Here is a 21888-nt window from a genome sequence, read left to right on the forward strand (position 1 = left end):
AATTTCCTTGAGTGATCTAATTCTTTAAGCTACTTCTGTACTGACTTCTTATATTGAGTTACAGTATTATTAATCAGAAAAAACTTAGTCTATGGTCAAGTGAGTTTCAAGATCTTATTTTAAGTCTTGTCCACTATATACTCAAGCTGAAGTTCCCCCTTCAGAGGGAAAGACTCTGGTGAAAGAACTATTTCTGTTTCCCCATTTATTGAATGATGAGAGAGCTTTAACTCATAGAACAAAATAGTATTTTTTTTGTTTGTTTGAAAAAGATGGAAAATTTTTATGTCCTTCAGAATATGAAAATTATTCATCAGAAGCAACATTGAAGGGACTTGAAAAAAAATCTTTACAACAGGACAGGTTAGTCCATAGTCTGTTAATTTGGCAGCTGGCTTGCATTAGTTAACAATGTGCATAGCTCCTTGGCCTCTTTACCCTTGCTCTGTGGTTCTCACTTGTCTGTTCTTGCCCCTTATGAAGTAACTGATATGTTTTGAGATGTTGTAGACTTTCTGTCTAGTGTTTATGAGGTGGTGAAGAGCCATGGGCTTTTTACCTTTCTGAGAGACTACCCAAATAAAGTACCTTTTATCCAATGGAGAAAAAAAAATAAATGTGGTCTGCTCTGAAACATTCAACGTACTTCCCTTTTGGAGGACCATATGCCACTTTGAACAATTAACCCCTCTCCAGAGGTCTTCTGTTCTGAGATGCAGCTTGTCTCCTCATTCTCCCTGCATTTCTCTGTAAGATAAGTCACAGTGTTGTAGGTAGTGGATGGTAAATTTAAGTTTGACCACAAACATGTTTTTACAAGGTAATGCATTTCTTTTGGATGTGTCTGTTTACTTTGTACATTGTTTTGAGTTGTACATTCATTTTGTCCATTTTGTCATGAACACACAAACCAGCTTTATTTTTTGTTCCTGTCCACTTGTGCCTGCTGCAGAGATGGAAGAAGCTTGAGCTTTGCAAGGGTGTGCTTTAGAGGTGAGAACCGAGAGAGAACATACTGGATGAAGCCAGGTGCTGTTGCTCTTGGGCCTATCATGTGGAATCTAATGAGAAAAAAATCAGGAGGGTAAATTACCCTATAGACAATTAAAAATAATAAGACTTATTATTCTAGGAGCAAACCAGGAAAACGTTAAACTAGTGGGAAATTTTTGAAGTTCGTTTTCTTGTCAAAACTTTGTTTCTCTTGTACTAAACAGAAATTTGGAGTTATTCTGGTAACCCAGATTAGACAGGGAAATAAGTTGCCGTCTTTGCTGTCACAGCCCTTACATGACTCAATATTCTTCCACTGACACCAGTTAATGCCTGTTAGCTTCTGACCAGTGACTAGACCATTGCCTGTATGCTGAAGTCCCCTGACTTGAGCTAGCTGTCTGCTACAAATAATGTATTTTCTCTTTGAGGAAGGTGTGTCTCCTCTGGGAAACCAGGTCCTTTGAAATGATGGATTTAAATGAAATAATTACATGAGGTGCACTTGACTGTAGAAAGCAACTAGAACAATATTGTTACCACTGCACTGCTATGTCCATGGATACAATGATAACAGTACATATACAACCATATATATGGAACATAGGGTGCCTCTACTACAAATGTATCTTTTTATTTAGATATATGAATAAATGTCTACGTTGTGTTCATAATCAGTTTCTCAAAATAATGCAGTTTGTGTTGCTAGTATGAAAAGTATAAACAGAGGAAACTGATTATGTGCTAAGTTCAATTCTGAGTCTTACAAATATTTAATATTTTACAAAAATACTTGTGGTCATGTAATAACCACATACAATTTATGCTTCTTAAAATGGGAGGTTACCACAAAAGTTGTTGCAGACTCTTAACTAGTGTTGTACATGTGTTCCACTGTAATCCATACAGTATGAAATCTCTCATTGCCTCTCCTCTGAAGGTATGTGCTTCAATTTTCACAGTTATAGGACAAGAGCTTCATGTTGTTGTGTCACTAAGATACTTAAGGCTTTTTATAAGCAACTATCCAAATGTTAAAAAAATAAAAAGCAGTCACAATAGTGCACAGGGCAACATTTTTTTTCCTTTCCCAGAAGTAGGAAAATTAATGACCCTTTCTTTTAGCAAACCACTGGAAAAAAATAATAAAAAAATTAAAATTAGACTTCTCTCCTCCTTGCATTACCTTGGTTGCTTCTCTTTTCAAACAGACCAATTAAAAGTTTTTATACTTAATGCAATTTATCAGTCTACATCATCTGAGTTTCTTAAGCAAAGTCTGTGGAAATTGCTTGTGCCTCAGGCTCTAAGGGTCTGTGCAATTCCACAGTGAACATGATATTCTAAGGAAACTCACAATATGTAACAGCTTTTTGGCAGGGATTAGTGTGTAAGTGATGTGTCCTAATCATAGAACCTAGGGGCTGGAAGGGACCTCAAAAGATCATCTAGTCCAACCCCCCTGCCAGAGCAGGGTCACCTAGAGCACATCACACAGGAAGGCATCCAGGTGGGTTTTGAATGTCTCCAGAGAAGGAGACTCCACAACCTCTCTGGGCAGCCTGTCCCAGTGCTCTGTCACTCTCACAGTAAAAAATTTTTTTCGAATATTCACCTTGAACCTCCTATAAATCTAGAAGACAAAGTACTTGAAACAGGTAAAGCATCAACCTGAGAGGGATGTTAATAACAAGGATAAAAGGGCATTTTGAAAAAAGACTGTACCAGAAAGGGATACACAGGAACTACAGGCATTCAGTACTTACCTATAGGTATAGAGGTAGACAAATGTAGCCGTTTTTTGTGGGGGGCTAATTAATTTTATTAGAGAGTAAGTAAATTCAGCTGTGAATGTTTGAGAATCTAATGACTTCCAGAGATTCAGAATGAATTCAGCAATAAAAGCTAATTAGAAGGGAAATGGATGCCTAAAATATCCCTGGTGTGCATAAAGAAAGAGTATAAAGACCATTAATTGAAATTAAAATTTAACAGTAGCCTAATGCTGCATGACATAAAATTCCATCTGTTGTGCAGAGCCACTAAACAAAGATACATGGGGAATAGTGTGTGGTGTCTCAGCTTTGCAGCTAGTCAATGAATGTATTTTAATGTCAAACCACTCCACACAATGAGAAGTCTGATGTTCAGAAGAGTCAGTTTTGAGTGTGATGATTCCTGTAATTACTAAATTAGAGGGAAAAAAATCTAGAAGTGGTGCTGTATTACTGAGACATTTTATTTTTAAGTAGGTGTGGTTTCTTCTGACTTCTTTTATCCTTACAAGTGTATTACAGGTACTCAAGGATTTTAGTCCATACAGCCTGAAAAATGTGTCCAAACCATTTCCTAGAGGTGCCCCTCTTGTGCAGGCATCCGTGCACCTTGCAGGCTTCAAGCAGAATTCAGGAGCAAAGCCAGTGTCCTTTCTCACAGCTTCTCACCTGAACGCCGTGGAAGTTTCCGCAAAACACAAGTAAAGAAGTAAATGACAGCTTTGAATAATTTATCCCAGAATGTTTGGTCACTTGTGCTGTTCACAAAATGTGAATGTCTTTTTTTTTTTTTTATGGCTGATTAACAGTAATTGCTGTAACCTGTTTCAGCACATACATCTCTGGCATGAATCTGAAGAATCACAGAATGGATAGGGTTGGAAGGGACCTTAAAACCATCTAGTTCCAACCCTCCTGCATGGGCAGGGACACCTGCCTATTCTCCTGAAACAGGTCTCAAGATGTGGACTGATGTATTGATGAAAGGGTGTTATATTTGTACTTTTATTTCCACATTAGATGAACACAGTTATAATAATTCCATTTTGGTGACTAGAGACATGCAGCAATCAAAAAGGGTTTAGTTTGTTAAATGACATGCCAGTTTACTTCTAGAGGATTTATAATTATTGATGCATTTCCAACACTGATTTTGCTTTCAAGCCTGTGCTAGACTGGAACAACAGCTTTCAGAAAGGGAATCTAATGAAGTGATTGTATGGTTCTTAGCACAACAGGACTGTGGACCGTGATTGTTACCTAAGGCTAACTGCATGCTGAATAGGCCATAATGTCAAATTAAATGCTATTTGAGATTTGTATAGTACATTTTCTGAATGCCTACATGTGTATTAGTAATTCAGCACCTCCATTCTGGGACATCTCTCAAATGCAGAGTTAATGGCTACTACAGAACCCATACAGTGAAAGAAAATAATGGGCTGCTCAGAGGAGAGTCACCATCAAAATAGAACAAAAGTCCTTTAGAAAAAAAAAGTTATCTGAATGCAGATCAAAACAAAGATGTGACTTGTTTGCAATAGAAAAGGCTGAGTTAGTAGGAAGGGGTAAGAATGAGAATGACAGATAAAGCCAAAGATAAAAACAAATTAATATTCAACAGTTTTAGGGATACTTAGCTGAAGGTAATTGGAAGAAGTAGAAGCAAAATATATGGGAATGACTTCTTTTTTTAGTCTTAGACCAAGGTTCAGTGCCTTTCCAGACAATCCTTTCAGTCATTAATAATATGCAAAATATGAATGTAAACAGGTTGCTAATGGGGTTATTTCTAACTTTAAGTTGGAAATTTGTCCAAAAGAAAGGCAAAGAGGTTTTTACACAGAAAAATACTAATACAGAACTAACTATACATGTTTCTTGAGGGGGCCAGGAGTAAATGCAACTGTAATGGTAAACAGTGGCATTAAAACGTAAAGAAACAAGAGGTGTAGCAAGCTATTGTCAGATTTCCAGCCACTCTGTTTGCCAAGCAGAAACCAGGTAATTCAACTGCATATGTGGTCTATGAGTTACAGAACAGATCAACTGGCAGATGGGGCAGCCATGGCAGGAGCTGGGATAAAATTGCCTTTCCTGCATCTATCTGCTCCATGTCTTGCAATCCAGTTTGCCTGCCTGGTTCTTGTTGGCCAGTCACTTGGTTAACTTCCTCTCATTTATCTTGTTTTGTGAATTTGTGAGCTACAAAATGCTACATTAACTTTACACTTATTGTGTTAATAAGAAATACTGTATCTCAAGTCACAGCTCAGCATTTTAGCCCACATCTTTCACACACAATGGGTATACCTGTAAGAATAACCCTCTTGATGGGCTGTTTCCAGTATTTCCTAAAGTTTTTGTCATTGCAGCCCTTAGGCTTGGCATTTGCTGAAATATTTATTTCATTTTTACTGTTTTTATATCAGTATTTTATTCTAAGTACCATAGTACTTGTACTATTCCCAAAATATGAATCTGGGATGAAAGAGGTGAATGGCTGTGTATTTCTAGCAGCAAGGTATGTATTCACTCTACATTTACTGACTATTCAAATTGTGTTTAGGTAGTTCGGAGCATCTATATGAAACCTGTCAGACTGTGCTGAACCAAATGTCTTTAATTCCTCTCCTAGGAGTAATCATCACTTATAATTAATTGTAAGGTGTATGTATATTTAAAATATTGTCCATTAGAGAGATACTGACAGTTTCTATATGCAAATGTCCCTCTCTTTCAGCCAAGATGTAATGATTACATACATAGTATTTATAAACATATGGTGAATCATTTTATAGAAGGCATTTCAGTATGGCAGGATACTTGGGAAAAATATTGTGAAAGCCATCTGTATGCAAGTAAGACAATCTGGGGTGTGACAGGCAGGCTGCTAACTGTGAAAATCCTAATATCTGCTGTATTGTTATTGTACTTGTCCTTTTTTTTTATCATGCAGACAAAGACAAAATGTAAACCTGTTACTCCTAGAGTTTCAGCTTTTGAACACCAGACATTTTTCTATCACCAGCTTTAAAAATGCTGCTCAGAACTGTGAATAATAAATCATGCTTTATGAAAGTTTCATATTTCCTAAAGCAACGTATCAAAAATTTGTTCATTTTTTTGTCTATTTAATGAAAAAAGTGTTTCACCTTCTGTAATGGTTTCATCCACTGTAATCCTGTTCACTTCCTCTCTATCTGTATCGTGAGTTAATAGCATAGTTCCTCGCTGGAGAAGGTGTAATAAACTTATTCCTCAAGTTAAATAGTGAATGCTGTAAATCCTGCATTCAAACTTCTGTCCCTAAAATTGGATGCCCAAGATACAATTCCATTAGTGACCTGTAATGTGGGATAAAATACCTTCATGTGAAGTGTGTGGGTGATTAGAAAATTGAGAGGAATGGTCTATACAATGGAAGGCAAGGCTGACCTTCACAGGGACATCAGCAAACTTAGAGGAGTGCACTGGCAGGAACCTCCTGAAGTTCAGCAAAGGCAAATGCCCCAGGGCCAGGATAACCTTGTTCATCCATGCAGTTTTGGGGCAGAGTGGCTGCAGGGAATCTCTGCAGGAAGGTGCCTGGGGAGAAGGAGCTGAATGTGGCAAGAGTACACTCTGGAAACAAGGAAGTCTGGAAGCACAGGCCCACTGAGCTTGTGACTTATGAGGAATATGGTGTTCAAGTGTTCTCAATATACAATGAACATGTGGGTGAAGCAAACAATTTATTTTTCTATTTACTTTGTTTTTTAAACATAGTAGATTGAAGTACCTTATGGAAGTTAAAGAAAAATGAGAGGTTGCTTTAAAACTTGACAGCAAGACAGTTAACATCAGTCTGTCATATCTCTCTAAAAGGATTAATTTGCATGATGGAAGCATTTTCTGTCATTATCAAGAAGCAAAACTGCAAAAAGAATATCAATTTCCATCATTTTTTTCCAAATACCTTTTATAAAATCACCACATATTGAGACATAAAAAGCTTAATTGGCAAACTGCAAAAATCTCTATAAATGAACATGGATAGCATATTATTTCACCCTAAAAAGTTATAAATATGGTCTGCACACGCTTCTCGAGATGTTGGGAAATTGGTGTCTATGGTAACCTATACTCAACAGTCTTGTTTATTGAGTAGTTTTATTTTCCAAATGTTTGTTGGATATATTATGTCCAATTTAAGTCTGGAATGATAGCAACAGTCTGATTTTAACACCACATCTAAACCTCCAGCATTCATCAGAGCACCACCTCGAGGACATTTTTGTTCAACTTCTCAATGAAGTGGATCACACCATTTTCAAATAATTTTTTTACCTTTTTTGTATACATTGACTTGATGAGAGAGCACTATTATCTGCAGAAAATTAATTACTGTAAAATTAAAACAATGAGGTATTTCTCAAAAAAAAAAAAAAAAAAGCCAAACATCTAAAGCATCAGGGAGCCTTAACATCTTTTTCCCCAGAAAAAGTAGTCTTTATGAAAAGTCAGTCAGCTAGGTTGTTCTCAAGATTTATTCCAAACAGAATCTCCCTTTCTAAATTTGTTTTCTCCAGATACATCTATGGCTAAATTTGGTGTAGTCCTAAAGAGATTTAAATTTTATGCCCATGTTTTACGGCAACCGAGAGACCTGTGGTTTAATATTTTTGTAATGTTATTTCCTGAAGCTATTGTTTGACTGTTCTTCCAGGAATCAATTTTTGGGGATAAACAGTCAACTCATTTTTATTGCATACCCATTCTGGCCATTAAATAGCATAATTTCAGCTACCATGGAAATGCTGATTAAATCTACAGGTTTTATTTTGCCGTTGTAGCTGTGCCTTGACAATTAATTGCTCGTTTGGTTGGGCATCAGAGGGGCACTGAATTTTTTGAATACAAATGCAATGAGGCCTCGTCCTAGAAAGGCATGGATTACTCTCAACCGCGCTTCTTTCTTGCTAACTGGTACATTGATACCCATGGCTCCTTCCTCCTCTGAGCACCGTGGTTGCCAGGAACGAGTTTGAAGCGAGGAAGGAGAAACACCCTACCTAGGTGGAAAGTGTTAATGCTGTGATTAAGAGCAGCTTCTGTCGAAGTGCAGCTGAGGCTGCTTGCAGGTGTGGTGTGTGGGTGGGAGAGGCAACCTCCAGCCTTCTCTGGGTGCCCTGGAAAAGGCCGTGCCTCGTGCTTTCTGCCACACTGCCCAGGGCCGCTCGTTCAGGTCAGGCTCCCAGTTTTTAAGTTATTAGGATTTCTGGTAGGATTCAAATTAGCAGGTCGGGCCTAGGCCATGGCCCTGCCAGCCTGCGCTGGCTCGGCGGGAGGAGGCCGGGGCTGCGGGAGGCCAGGGCTGCGGGGAGCGGCCGCAGCTGCCCCGCGTCAGGCGCAGCCGTGGCAGCTGGACCCACCTGCCATCCTCAGCCACAGGTGTAGCCCCTTGTTGGAAATGCATATGAGGCATTTCCGTGTGTAACATACCTCAGGCAGTGGGGTGAAGTGGTTCTGAGAGAAGGTGCTGCTCCAGGAGGGGTTGCTCTGTGGTGTGGAGCCCGTGCGGAAGCGGTTTCTGTCAGAGCTGTGGCCTGTGGAGAGGAGCCTAAGCAGGAGCAAGTTTGTCCTGAAGGAGCTGGGGCCTGTGGAGGGAACCCACGCTGGAGCAGAGAAAACCTGTGAAGAGGAAGGAATAGCAAAGAGGTACTGCTGTGTGTTGATCCTCAGGGGTTGGGGAGGGAATGAGGAAGTAGAGACTGAGGTAAAGAAGGATGAGGGAAATGTGCTTTAAATTTTGTCTGTGCTTCTTTCTATCTAACTCTATTTTAATTGGCAATACATTCAGTTAATTTTCCCCAAGTTGAGTATGTATTGTCTGTGACAGTAACGTGTAAGTGATTTCCCTGTCCCTGATTTCACCTGTTATCTTTATCACTTTCTTTTCTTTCCCCTGCCCTGAGGAAGGGAGTGAGTGGGTGGATGCCTGGCAGCCAGCTAAGGTCAGCTCACCACAGGTTTGTACCGGGGACATGTCCCTCCCTCAGCTCTTACAGCCCTTTGGTGGAGTCCTGCAACCTGGGCTTCCCTCAGTGAAGGAGCTGACATTGCCACCTGAGGGCAAAAAATACATTTACTGTATTTCTTGTAAGTTTAGAAGAAGTGTTATTTTCCTTTCTTGAAAAAAAGGAAAAGGAAATCTGTTTTGTCTCCCAGATACTGTAATGAAATTGGCTTTTGCATGACAAAAGTAGTATTTCTGTTCAAAGTTTTAACAGGGGGTTTTTCTCCTTCTTTTTTAATATGGTTTTATTTGTGACTACATGTAGGGGGGAGGATGCAAAGCTAGGTCAGTAATTATTTCTCTATTGTTATGATAGTAGGTTATCTTTAAAATTGTTCAGAAAAGCTTTTTGCCTTTCACTCCTCCTCATGAAAATGTGTTATTCAACTCAGTAAAATGTCTGAGAAAAGTGCAGTTCCATCCAATATTTCATGCTCCTCTAATTTGTATCTCTTCTGAGCATGTTATAATCTCAGCTAAGTGTAGCATACTGCTTCATTGCTAATATAGGAAGAAAGAGATGAGGAAGTGTGAAGTTTTTTCTTCACTTAAGCAGGCCTCCCTAGAAATTTATTTGCATGGTGTCAGGCACTTGAATGGACCCACAGTCAAATATCGATTTTTATTTGCTTCCAATGTCATTTTCAGAGTCAGTCTAAGATATCTCTGTTGGTCAGCAGTACTGGAATGCCATGAGTATAAACATACTTCTGGAAGCATCTGAAGTAACTTGGACTTAAGTTAGTAAAATATTTCACTGAATTCTCCCTTGGAGTCAGTGTTAAAACCAAAACTGATGAGACCTTTGAAAATATGATAGGGATTCTTGTAGCCTATATTTTCTCTATCTTTTCCTGTTTGGTACTGTGTTTTACTTCATATTAGATATCACCACAGCTTGTATCTGATGTTTAGTGCACTGTTGTGTGACCTAAGAAACTGGTTTGCATTTTTGTGATACTCTTTGCTGTTGCTCCCAAGTACTGAACAGTCATTAGTTAAACCTCATCCATCCCAGATGAACTGAGACATAAATGTTGAGTTACTTGCACAAGACTACATAAAATCAATGGCCTATATAAAGAAAAAGGTAACAATACTGGCTTCCTCTCATAATTTGATTCTTCAAAGCAAAATATGAACACTATGCATCTAACACAATTACTTAGGCATTTTAAATTATGGAGGTGTCATTTATTTCATTGTACTGCATGATTTTTTGCCAAGTTCTAATGGAGGAGATGGTGACTTGATCCTGATACATGGAATAAAAGAGATGGTCTTTTAGGTGAATACAGCAATTATAACTTGAGTAACATTTTGATGGCCTTATAAATGTGTAGGATTGGAGATTGCTGCTGACTTAAATCTTCTTCAGCCATGCTTTGAACCTTCATGACATGGTGTAGTCGTATTATTTGTATCATTAAGTAATCTTGTGTACTGTATACAATGATCTTAAATTTAACATCCACTCACTTTTGAAATGGAACCTGCATATTGCAGTAAAGTTGAAAGGATATAGTCTGTTCTGAAACATGCAAATAATAATCATTAGTGCTGAGAGGAATTAAGCATATGTATAAAGAGGAGAACATATCCTGAAGTCTAATCTCTGTCTCGCTGTTATAAACTACATTTTGTCTGACTCAATATTATTTTTACCAATAGGTATTTTGAAAATTGATACTGTGAAACTTCAGGGCAACAGAAATTAAAACTCTTTTTCAGAAGGAAGTTTTGAATTTCTAAAAGCCTCACAGATACCTACATAACACCATGTGGTAGAACTATTCCTTAACTAAATACTTTCATGGATTAACTAAATGCAACTTGTTGTGTTTACACCTACAAACTCCCTTCAGAAACTTAATTTACAAAATATTCTACAACATATTACATGAAGGCTGGTAACTGGCTGCCTCCCATTATCCTTTTGTTGAGCTGTAGATAAATTTTATCCTTCCTGTCCCATGTGCTGTACAAGTCCTTGACTACTTTAGGTGGTGATTTATTTTTTTTTGAAAGGTCCTCAGTATGTTCAGATCAAGGAACAGATGATGGGTAAGATTAGATTCAAAAAATAACATAGGTGTTTTTTCAAGTGTGATAGCAAATACAGATACTGCTGCAGCACCGCAGACCATCTGTGCATGAAAAGCCCTTACTATTGAAAGGCAGGCCTGTATATTTCTGGTTCATAAATAAATAGAACTCCAAGCTTAATTTCATGCTAACTCTAAAGGCTTGTTTATGTTTGGCTTCGCTTGTCAGTCAAAACATTTACCTCTGACAGATTATTTCTACTCTAGAATGATCCTGTTACTAGGCAGCCAAAAACTTTTTCTAGATGGCTATAAAAAAGACCCTCCACTGGCTACACCATCTCTACAGTTTCTGCCATGCAGAAAAAAATTCTGACTTGTAATTTAATTCACTGAATTATGTGGTGTGATGGGTCTACAAACTTTATTAATCTTGTTTGTTTAAAATAACCTACTAAGACCCAAACATGCACATCCTACACATATACCCCCCCCAAAAAAAAAAAAGGAAAAAAGACCAACCTTCCCCAAACAAAAAATCTAGAGAATGTGTTGTTTGCAAAGCAAGTCTGGAGAAACTATTTTCTGCTCCAGTCTTATGCCTTTGGTCAGTTTGGAGTTATTGCAGTTATTCAAGGCTTCTCTTTCTCTGAATTACTGGAAATAGTAATAAGTTGCTTCCTTATTAGAGGAGTACTGCCTTAAAAGCACTACATCTGTTCAGTACTCCAAAGGAATGTGCCTTCCTTAATCAAAAGGATGTATGCTGAACTCTGTTCATGGGAATAAAACAGTAGCTAACTGATGAGAATCAGCAGTGTCCGATTGTTGCTTAGATTGAGTTGTTGGATACAATTTTTCAGTGTTCTTTTGAAGGCAAAAAAACCAATTGCAGTATGTCAATCCAAACCAGCAAAGTCAGGTGTATGTTCTTCCCCTAATACCAAATAATAGAAGCTTGAGCCTTCTTGTGTGACTGCCACAATTAAGGAAAATTGGAGAAACGTTACAGGAGAAAAGAGTATTCAACATGTTTTTATTTCCTGTACTCTTTATTAGTCTATGTGCAAACGTGTACTGGCTAGGTTTTTAGTAGAAACAATACTGGAAGGAACTTTAAGGAGTACTGGGACAGGATCCATTACACCTTCTTTATTCCTAACAGCTCTTTCTTTTTCCTGTTCTTGAAGATTTTATGTTAGAGATGATGTCCATATCACTCCTATCAGTAAGGAAAGTGAAGGGCTGAAATAAAGGCTTATTTTCTGGAGAGGAACTTGAATTTTCTTATCTTATAATGACAGGTACACACATGTTAATCACTTTAGTTTTATAAAAAAAGTTTTGTGTGCTAAATGACTGATATTTTATTATTGACTACTCTGAGCTAAGCAATTCCAAATATTTGTCTTTCATCATAAGTAATAAACCGTGGCTGTTTTATTGCTTGTTTTATTCCATCCAGTTTTTCCAAGTTCCTTTGAAATTAAACCTAGAAGCTTGAGAGCACGCTCCCTCTTTATCAGTTCTGTCTATAGGAGTGGTTTGCCTGATGAATCTTAACTCTCCTTTTCAGCTGAGGGGGTTATTTGGCTTCTACTCGGCAGCATAACATTGTTCACTCAGGTTCATCATTGATGAACCTCACATCTTTTTCTGTAAAACTGCTAAATACTTGATCCATGTCCTACATTTGCATAGCTAATTATTCATGCTTAGGTGCAGAACTTTGCCTTTGTCCCCACTGAATAAACATCCTGTGCTTTTCATCTGCTTTTCCAATTGTCACGTTCATTTGAATTCCTAGCTTGTCCTCCAGTTTATTTGTAGTCTCTACAAGCTTTGTTATCTGCAGATTTTAAAACTCATTGAGATTTCACAATTCTGTACTGAAGACAAAGGTCTTAATACTTGGTACTCATCCAAATCTTGAAATGCAGCAGAATCAGGAAATGCACTTAATCCTTAAACAAAGGACTTTCTCACTGTGAAATGTTGAGTTCTGTATATCCCAAGTGATGTGAGCGTTTGGGGACTATGTCAGTTTAAGAAGATGAAAGAATAATGTCCATTGTGTTCCATGAAATAACTGGTAACTTGGGACCAGTTTCTTGAAAAAGCAAGAAAAATTATAACATTTGTAACAAAATAAGAGGTCACATTTTAGGCAGACAGGTGGAAAATCTTTGGTAATTAACTGAGAATTATATGCATTTGATTTTTTGAATGTAAATGCAATTTTAGAATGTTTCTCTAAATCACAAGTTTCAGATTGTCTTGCTGCCTCTGTACAATGCATCTCTGTAACTAATGGCAAAGGCTGTTTAAAAAGTTACTGTCATCAAAGATTTGTACCATTCCCTATGGGAAATTACTTTTCCATGCCTAAGGACTGTTACTAGAGTATCTCTGTTGCCTTAGTGCCGAGTCAGCTGAGCTAGCTATTTGAGAGAGCTTTTTTTGTTCTAGACAAGGTCCAGTACCAGGATGGCTACTGTTTTCAGCTGGCCATAATTCAAATTATAGGTTTGGAGTTATTTTGTTTGTTTGTTTTTTGTTTTGCTTTTGTGTTTTTTTGTTGTCGCGCCCCCCTCCCCCCCCCCCCCCCCCCCCCAGCAGTTTATTTGGAGGCTTTTTATTTGTATTTTTAAATAATAACTTCAGTCAAAATTTGAGCTGAATATTAGAATTTTTTTCCAAGTTTGGTTTTACCTCTGTATCTTGTAGTTCAGTGCTTCTATAACGTATACCAGGGGCCCAGGCCAGGAGATAACAGCAAGCTGTTGAAGAGAATCCTGTCCCTGCAACTTGGGACCCCTGTGCCCTCTTCCTACAAGGCTTTAGTTTTCAGTGGGTTGAATTTTAACACTCAGCAGAGGTACATGTGCAACAAATGAGGAAAAGGCTAATGCCAAATATCCTCAGCACTGTGAGAGTTAAAGATCAACCATGCCATTAACCAGAAAAGTCTACATTTCATATAAAGTGATCTTATTTTATTTTTACTCTTTTACAACTGTCAGTAAGGTCACCATGGGGGACATTCTGCAGTGCTCCTGAGATGACAGACAGAAGATATTGCATTAAGCAATCCTCCCAGCACTCACGTGACAAACTGATAGGGATGGGTACATCACAAGATTTAATAAAGCTCAAAGTAATTGTCACTGGCAGTAATGCTTTTTAATTATTTTGAGGCACAGTGAATAAGGCCATTAACTAGACTTAGTATTGCGGGAGTTTTGTGTCATTTAGTAAATTGCTTTGTGGTATTTTTGTTTTGAAAAAAAATATCTTTTTTTGTATGTGCTGAGGGAAAGGAAATTGAATTCCAAGTTATATTTTCTGTCCAATTCTAGATTCTTGAATGCCTGTAGTTTTGAAAGCTTTTGGGAAGGTGGATTATAATTTAAAGCCAAAATGTATCTTCACACTATCAAACAGAATGGCTGTACTTTAGGAACACTGCAAGGAAGCAGCTGTGGTCCCAAGGAACTCTCTTTTTCATTTTAATGTTAATAAGCTTACAGACTATGTCAGTTGCAAAGTTATCATGGTTCCTGGACTAGATCTGCTGCACTAACTAAACATTCCTGGAGTACACAGAAAAATCCATCCAAGTGACAACATCCCAGTTCCAAAGCACATGTTGATGTCTTGTCTTAAACCAGTGTACAGAAAATACCAGGAGGAAGGTCAGACTTCTCCAGTCAGATTTGAAATCTACATTAAAAAAAAAACTTCAAAAATTTGCAGGACATGGAGGTTGTAATGGAGGAATAAGGAAGGAGGGCATGTATCTTCATCAGCTATTGAGATACAAGGTAGAGCAATAATCTCAACACTTGCATCAAAAAGGCCAATTCACCAAAGACTTAAATAGAACAATTTGCTTAATTAATTTCAGAGTAAAAGTTTACACAGAATTGGTTTAGAAGAAAGAAGTTTTTGCTCCTCTAAGTGTATAGCGGTCAATACTCCTAAATAAAGAAGTCAAGTTAGTCTAAAATGTATTGAGTTATGCTGTTCCATAACTGGCAGCTTGTCACAGTTTAATTTCTACTGAGAGAAGTCATACACACAGGAGGAAAAGAAAGCTTGTAAAGAAAACTGATGCACTTTATTTGTTTTTCTCATTTTGTGTACGCCTTGAAAATGTTATTTATACTTTTATAGAAGGTTTCTTCAAAGGAAAATGAATTGTCACTTAAAATTACATAATGGCTTTCAGCATCTACAAATATAAGCAGAGTTGCAATAGTACCTGTTTCAAGTCTTTAGTAATATCAATAAATGCAGTGAGAAAGGCTTACATGACTTAAAACTGTGCTAGTGCACAGATAAATGCATAAGAATAAGATCCTCTTTCTTTGTCTTGACTAGATGTATTTAAAGTTTCCGTAACAGTGAAAGTTAAGGATCAGTCATTAGTTCTTAACTTTTCTCAATAAAACCAGACTGGATATCTCAGAGGAGGCTTAGCAGGGCTGAAAAATGTTCTGGGTCTTTTGTAAGAAGACCAGAGAGCAGCAATGCTGTTATGGCTGGTTTTGTATCCTTGGTGTTTTCATGGCTTCTTTTGTTTATGGAGGTGGGACTTGTGAACCACAAAGTTATTTTCAAAAGCAAAAAGAAACCAATTTGAAATAAAACTTAAGGGAAAGCATTAACAGTAGCCATGAAGGCTGACAGGCTTTGCTTGAAAAAGAAGGGAAATACAGGTGATGGGTGCTGATGTTTAAAATTTTCCTGGAAGGATGAACCAGAAATGGGCTGTTTAGGGTCTGGGTTCAGTGCCTGAAACTAGTAGAGGACAGGCAGTGTGAATCACACTTAGTCATAATCAAGAATTAATTAATGAATTTCATTTTTGTGATAGTCATTGGAAATGGATTTTTTGCACTTGCTTCTGTCTGTTTCTTTATAAGTATTTACATTCTACAATATGGAACAGCCCACTTCAAACCTAAAAGAGCTTTTTACCACTTGGCACCTTCCTAAACACTCATTCAACTATATTAATAAGATGATCTTATTATGCCCTCAATTGTGAATTGCTGTTGGTCACCCAGCCCATTAGCTAAGGCAAAACACACAGCAATTCAGCTTGACATACTTAATGAGAATTCCAAGGCTGCCTAATTTATCAGCCTTTAACATCGGGATACTTCAGCAAAGCTTCAGTGTTATGAATCTGCTGAATCTTTTGACAATACATAATGATCCTTATCATTGTGAAGCCTGTGAATAGAATAATCTCATCAGTTCATTATGACCAGAGAGGTCTGAACACACTAATAAGGACATTGTTTACGCTCCAAACACTGAAGACCAAATTAATTTATGGTGTAATTCCATAAAATTTAATACAGTGGCTCCAGGGATATTTTCAACCTAAGGAAAATAATCTTTCCTTTTGAGGAATGCTGAAACTCCACCCTGACAGTCCTTTTAGTGTAATTGCCCTCTTGATTGAAGTGTATGTTACTGCAGACTTGTATAGACTGAGTTGTAAATGCAGTTTTTACAAATAATGCTAATTTTTTTTTTAATCACATAAGTATTAATAGGAAGAAATGTGGTTCATCTCTTCTGAGCTTGATAGAGTTCTACCAGTGATTTATTTGTCCAAGTGTCTTTACCTTGGTCATTTTTGATATATCATATTTTCTGCAATTATATACATGACAGAACTGTAGTAAGTCTAAAGTTGTGCTTTGAACCTAGAGAACATAACTGAATCTGTTTGTTTATTTATGATTTCCCTGCTGTTTGAAATGAAATGGTGAGATGCACTAAAGTAAGATCTTCGGAAAATCTGCTCTGACCTAAGGAATCTAACCTCCTTCAGGATGCACTCCTGTGGCAAGGCTAATCAGAACAGCTAAATTAGGTCCCTGCTCTTATTATCTGTTTAAGAAATGCATTTTTCTCCAGTAGCTGTAGAGAAGGTGGACTACCACTAAGTTACCTTTAGTCAACATGCTTCTGTGACTTCAGACTTGATGATTTCCTGGCCTCAGCCACACTTGCAATTTGAGGTGCTGGAGCTTGCTAAGTACCTTGTAATGTGTTAGGGGAATTACCATCCTGGTCAATGGTACTGGAATAATAATCAGGGGGCAAATGAAGCATGAGTGATGTGACGGGTATATTAGCTTGAGCTGAATGTCTTAAATCCCTCAATGTAGTATCTGGAATTGCAATTTATCAGTTCTTGTGAGGAGGGGGACTTTTTGTCTTATCAAAAGGGTCACAAAATTTAAGAAGTTCTGTTTAACTTAGAAAAATATTGGGAGTTTTATGAAGAAATGTAACTCTTTAACGCTAATTCACAGATGAGAGTTTTATTACAGAAATTGCTCCATCCAGTGTGCTGAAATTACGTTTCTCCACAAACAGAGCTCAGAGGAGCTCTGCCAATTTCTCTGCTAGTGTACAGAAAGGAAGTGTGGTGGTCCTTCATGGAGGGAATTTCCCTCTTTGGCACTTCTGCCAGTTGCAGTACAAGTCCTTGGCTATTCACTTCCACACCCATTCAGTTAGATTTGACTTTATGATTGCAGAGCTGGAGCCATGCCCATGATAACTCCTTTCTATCCTCTGGTAGTCAGAAATACAATTTAGTAAACATTTGGAAACCTTTCATTTTGGAGGAATAGCTATTTGTCTGGCTGTCTATTCATGTCTACATCAATAAACAACTTCTTCATCAAATCACTAAATTTGCGGCTTAACTGAGTTTCTTAACCAAATCACTAAACTTTTCCAATAAACTATTACAAAATTTCTCCGGTTTCCCAGTGTTGAAATACATCTGGGGCAGACCGCATTTGACATTTATAAACGTACAATAAATGACATGATTTTATGCAAGAATATACAGCAATGGATTCATTATTATATTGCTCACCTATTGTCATTACTAACTCCTTCAGAAATAACTGACATGAATGTTACTTCCTTATCTGCAACAAATCAAAATTTCAATGACTTTTCTTTCAAAAGCACTGTTTATCATATTCCCTAGAAATCTGCAGACTTACAGCGAGGAAGTGTTGTTTTCATTAGTTTTTGTTGTTCCTGGTAAATTATCTCAGTGTTCTAGCTTGTTATACAGATTGTGAGGAATGGAAACATGGGAGATCAACTCTTACACTGTTTAAGAAATACTTTCCTGTGCCAAGTTTTATAGAAAATAATTGTTTTAGAAGTGAAATATGCTCAACAGATATATGAAAATGGGACTTTACTTAATATCCCTGCCATCAGTAATTTCTTGTTAACTTGTTGCTGCCACTGGTAGCCCTAGTTCTTCAGAACTATTTCATATGGTGGTCACTTCTAACTGAAATACATAAAATGCATATATAATATCTTTGTTTACTCTCTGTATGCACAAGTTTTTTTTACTGATCACATCTGATCATGAAATACCTTTGGAACTATGTTGAGCATAGAGCTAGAACATTTGGAACTAGTTTTTGGCTCAAGTAATTCTTCATGACATAGTTTTTAATAATCATACTACTTGATCACAACCATAAGCATAATTTGGTAACTACCCAGTAAATCTGAAAATCTAGATTTTCTAGCGTTTTAAGTTGGACTGAATACTCTGAAAGCAGTTAGGCTTTTAAGAAGTTGGATTGCTGTGTTATAGTGCTGCTTTTTTATGTATTGCTGCTGAATAGCTACATGATTTTTACTTCCAGCACTCAAATTCCCTTACTAGTTTCTTAGCACTCCCTAGCAAACATTTGTTACCATTTGTTTTTCTTCCACACTTTACCCAATCCATTTATAGAAAGGGCAATGATAGTTTTTGTTCTCTTCTGTTATTATGAAAAAAGAAAGCATATTTGTGTTTTTCTCCATTTTGCTTTTATTACAAAAGTATATGAGATAAATATTCAACGTTTTATTAAGAAGCCAACAAATTCCAAGAGTCAGGTGTTCATAGAAGGTGATACTAGCATACAGAAGTTAATATCCTCATTCTTTCTCTATAGTTATAAGAGAGGTTGTGGATTCTTGAATTGCAGTCTAAACACACCGTTACACTCCATGGAAAAACAGCAAGGTATATCTGCTTGACTTTATAAATAAACATTTTTACAATATAGTTGAGGAAGAATATTAGATATCAATGGAGATACAAAACTTTAGCTGATATTGGGAAAACCTGCCTTTATTCTATCATAATCGGCATTAAGTGACATAGGAGTAACTTTTGTTCTCTCTTACACTTGAGAATTGAACTAACTTTTGCAAAAATAAGATGCCCATCCAAGCTAAGTAAAATACAGTTTTTCCTCAGTGTGGATCATTACAGATTTTTTTCTGATACCTCTTTCCTCTCCTGAATCTAGTGTGAAGATCTCAGTCAAGTTTCCCCTGCCCTGTTAAAGTGTGTGCTTGTTCAAATATTTCATTCTTGACAGATAGAAATTAAAATGTCAATCTCTACTATTATTTTCCTCTTCCCAAAAAAAGACAGATGGAAGGTTAACCTAAATCCAAATGAAATATGTAAGGGATTTTTTTAGTGAAATGAAGAAAAATGAAATAGCTTGGATGATAAGATTTTTGAGGAGTTCAGTTATGAGGTTATTTGCACCACTTTTTCTTACTGGGCTTTTTCTGCTCGAATATAGTGGCATAGCAGGCTTTTCCCAAAACAGTACAACTGCTGCCCACAAGTGTAATGGGAATATTAAAACAAAGAAGCTGACATGTTGCTTCCTCCTCACACAAGGTTGAAAATAAAGATGAAAGCTGTTACCTGAAACTGAATCCTTTTCATGACAGATCCTTGCTTCCATACTAAGACCACAGTCAAATAAGTCTTCAAAAGCCAGGAGTTAAATCTTCTCTGTTCTGTATAAATTAGCAGCTTCACCTGATTTATTAGTGTTTTCATGAAAAGGAACACACTTTTTCCAGTGCAGCAACATTCTAACAATGATGAACATTTTCATTCCTGATGAAATAAATTAATATTTTTCTAAAAAACCCCACAACAACTAGTCTGTTTTTCTCTACCATCCAATGTTAAGTTCTTTTTAGGACAATGTATTTAATGCATATTCATGTGTAAAAGGTTGCCTTTTAAATGTGCCATATGAATTTTTTCCAGTGCCATGTACTAGATGAAGGTATACTTAATACATATAAGACACAGAACAGAGTATGATAAAATGCTTCATATGTGATAAAAACTTTATCTGTTGCTCACTAATGCTTGTCATTGTGGGCTACATATTTAGGTCAGATTAAATTGCAAGGAAAATAATGACTCAAATATCAGTAAGCACAGTGTTTGTTCTGCACCAAATGAAAGGTTCCTAACTAGAAAAGATTGTAAATACAGGAAGAATTTGAAGTCACAATTATGCAAAAGAAAAAAATTAAGAATAAAACGATTACATTTTTAGTTCTGAAATAAAATAGCTCTTCTTGTCTTAGAGCCTCTGAATGAGTCTTTACTTAACTATTGGATGCTGCTTTTACAAGTGTACAACAACATGGGATTTTTGTCATGATATCCTTTCTCTGTAGAACAGAATGATATAGGATGGAAGGCATATCTAGAGGTCATCTAGTCCATTTTATATGAATTATCTGTTGGAGACTTAATCATATATAATCTCTTCAACAATATGCTCCACTGAAAAAGACTCTAGAAGAGGGACCATGTCTGTGCTTTATTCCATAAATAGTTTTTTTCTATTTGTAGAATTTGCAGAGTAGTTCTCAAGAACACTGAGATTATATAGGGTGGCTCTCATACTCTATAATGGATTAAAAAAAAAAACAACAAACAACAAAACACTTGCAGTACTTTTGGAGAACACTTAATCCTAGCTGCTGAGTTTTACAGTAGTGTCAGGATGAGTTTATTAGCCTTTTCTCTCCTTGACAGAGGCAAAATAGAAGGAATCACTTCAGCTAATCACTGAGTTATATAAACTACATAACATAAATTTATTTATTTTTTATGCACGGTTACACTGGCAGAATCTTCAGGAGTTACAATGGATAAATAAGTTAGGGCAAATATTTGGCCTATTGGCTTAATGTTTTCAGTGAAGATGAAGATATATTTTCCTTCAATATAAGTATTGATTTCCTCTTTGCTTTGATCAATACTTAGTTCTTGACTCAATTAATCTCAATAGATACCCAAACAAATATCAATATTTAATGAAATTAGTGGGAATTAGGTACATGTGGGGAGCAAGTACTGGGCTTCAAGAATTTTCTGTTAACTACTTAAATTTCTAAAAAAACCCCACTTCTCACTGGAATAAGTAGCATCTTTAGCCTTGCCAGTAATATTAAAGCACCTGAAATTTTCCATATTCTTTTCTTTGCAAGTTACTGTATGTCTGGTCTGTGTGTGTTCTAAGAAATCTAGTAAGATTTATCAAGATTTCTCAGGATGAGAGATTAAGAGGTCTTTGACAGATTTTTGCTGACTTCTTTGAGACTTGAAATTACTGTGTTCCCAGTTTACTGATTAATTTCTTTTATTCCTTGGCTCTCATTGCCAAGTGTGGGAAAGAGAAGCTGTTGTACCATGCATATGGAAGACGCCTTCTCCACCTTTCATGCAACCCTGCGTAGGTCATGCCATCCTTTGTGCGGTTGGTGTTTCTTTCACAGGTTAATCAAAAAACTAAGACTGAATTTTTTCTGTGTATGTCTTAGTTATTTTTCTTTTCTCTCTTAAATATGAATGCTTGTTTTGGTTTTCTTATGCTTTCAGTAGAAATGAGGGGAAAGTGAAATAATGGCACATTTTTATCTCTGTTTTTCTGGATATGAGATATGGATAGAATCAGATTAGTATCTTGAAAAAATGTGGAAAAATATGAGCAAATGCCTAGAAAAGATTTTTTTCCCTGTTAACAGGCTGAATCCATATGTTAAATTGTTTGTTGCCAAATAAATGTGTTGCTTAATGATCCGCAGAGCAATTAACCTGTCACTTAGCACACTAATTTACTAAATC

Source organism: Apus apus, chromosome 6, assembly GCF_020740795.1.
Source record: "Apus apus isolate bApuApu2 chromosome 6, bApuApu2.pri.cur, whole genome shotgun sequence".
Lineage (NCBI taxonomy): Eukaryota > Metazoa > Chordata > Aves > Apodiformes > Apodidae > Apus > Apus apus.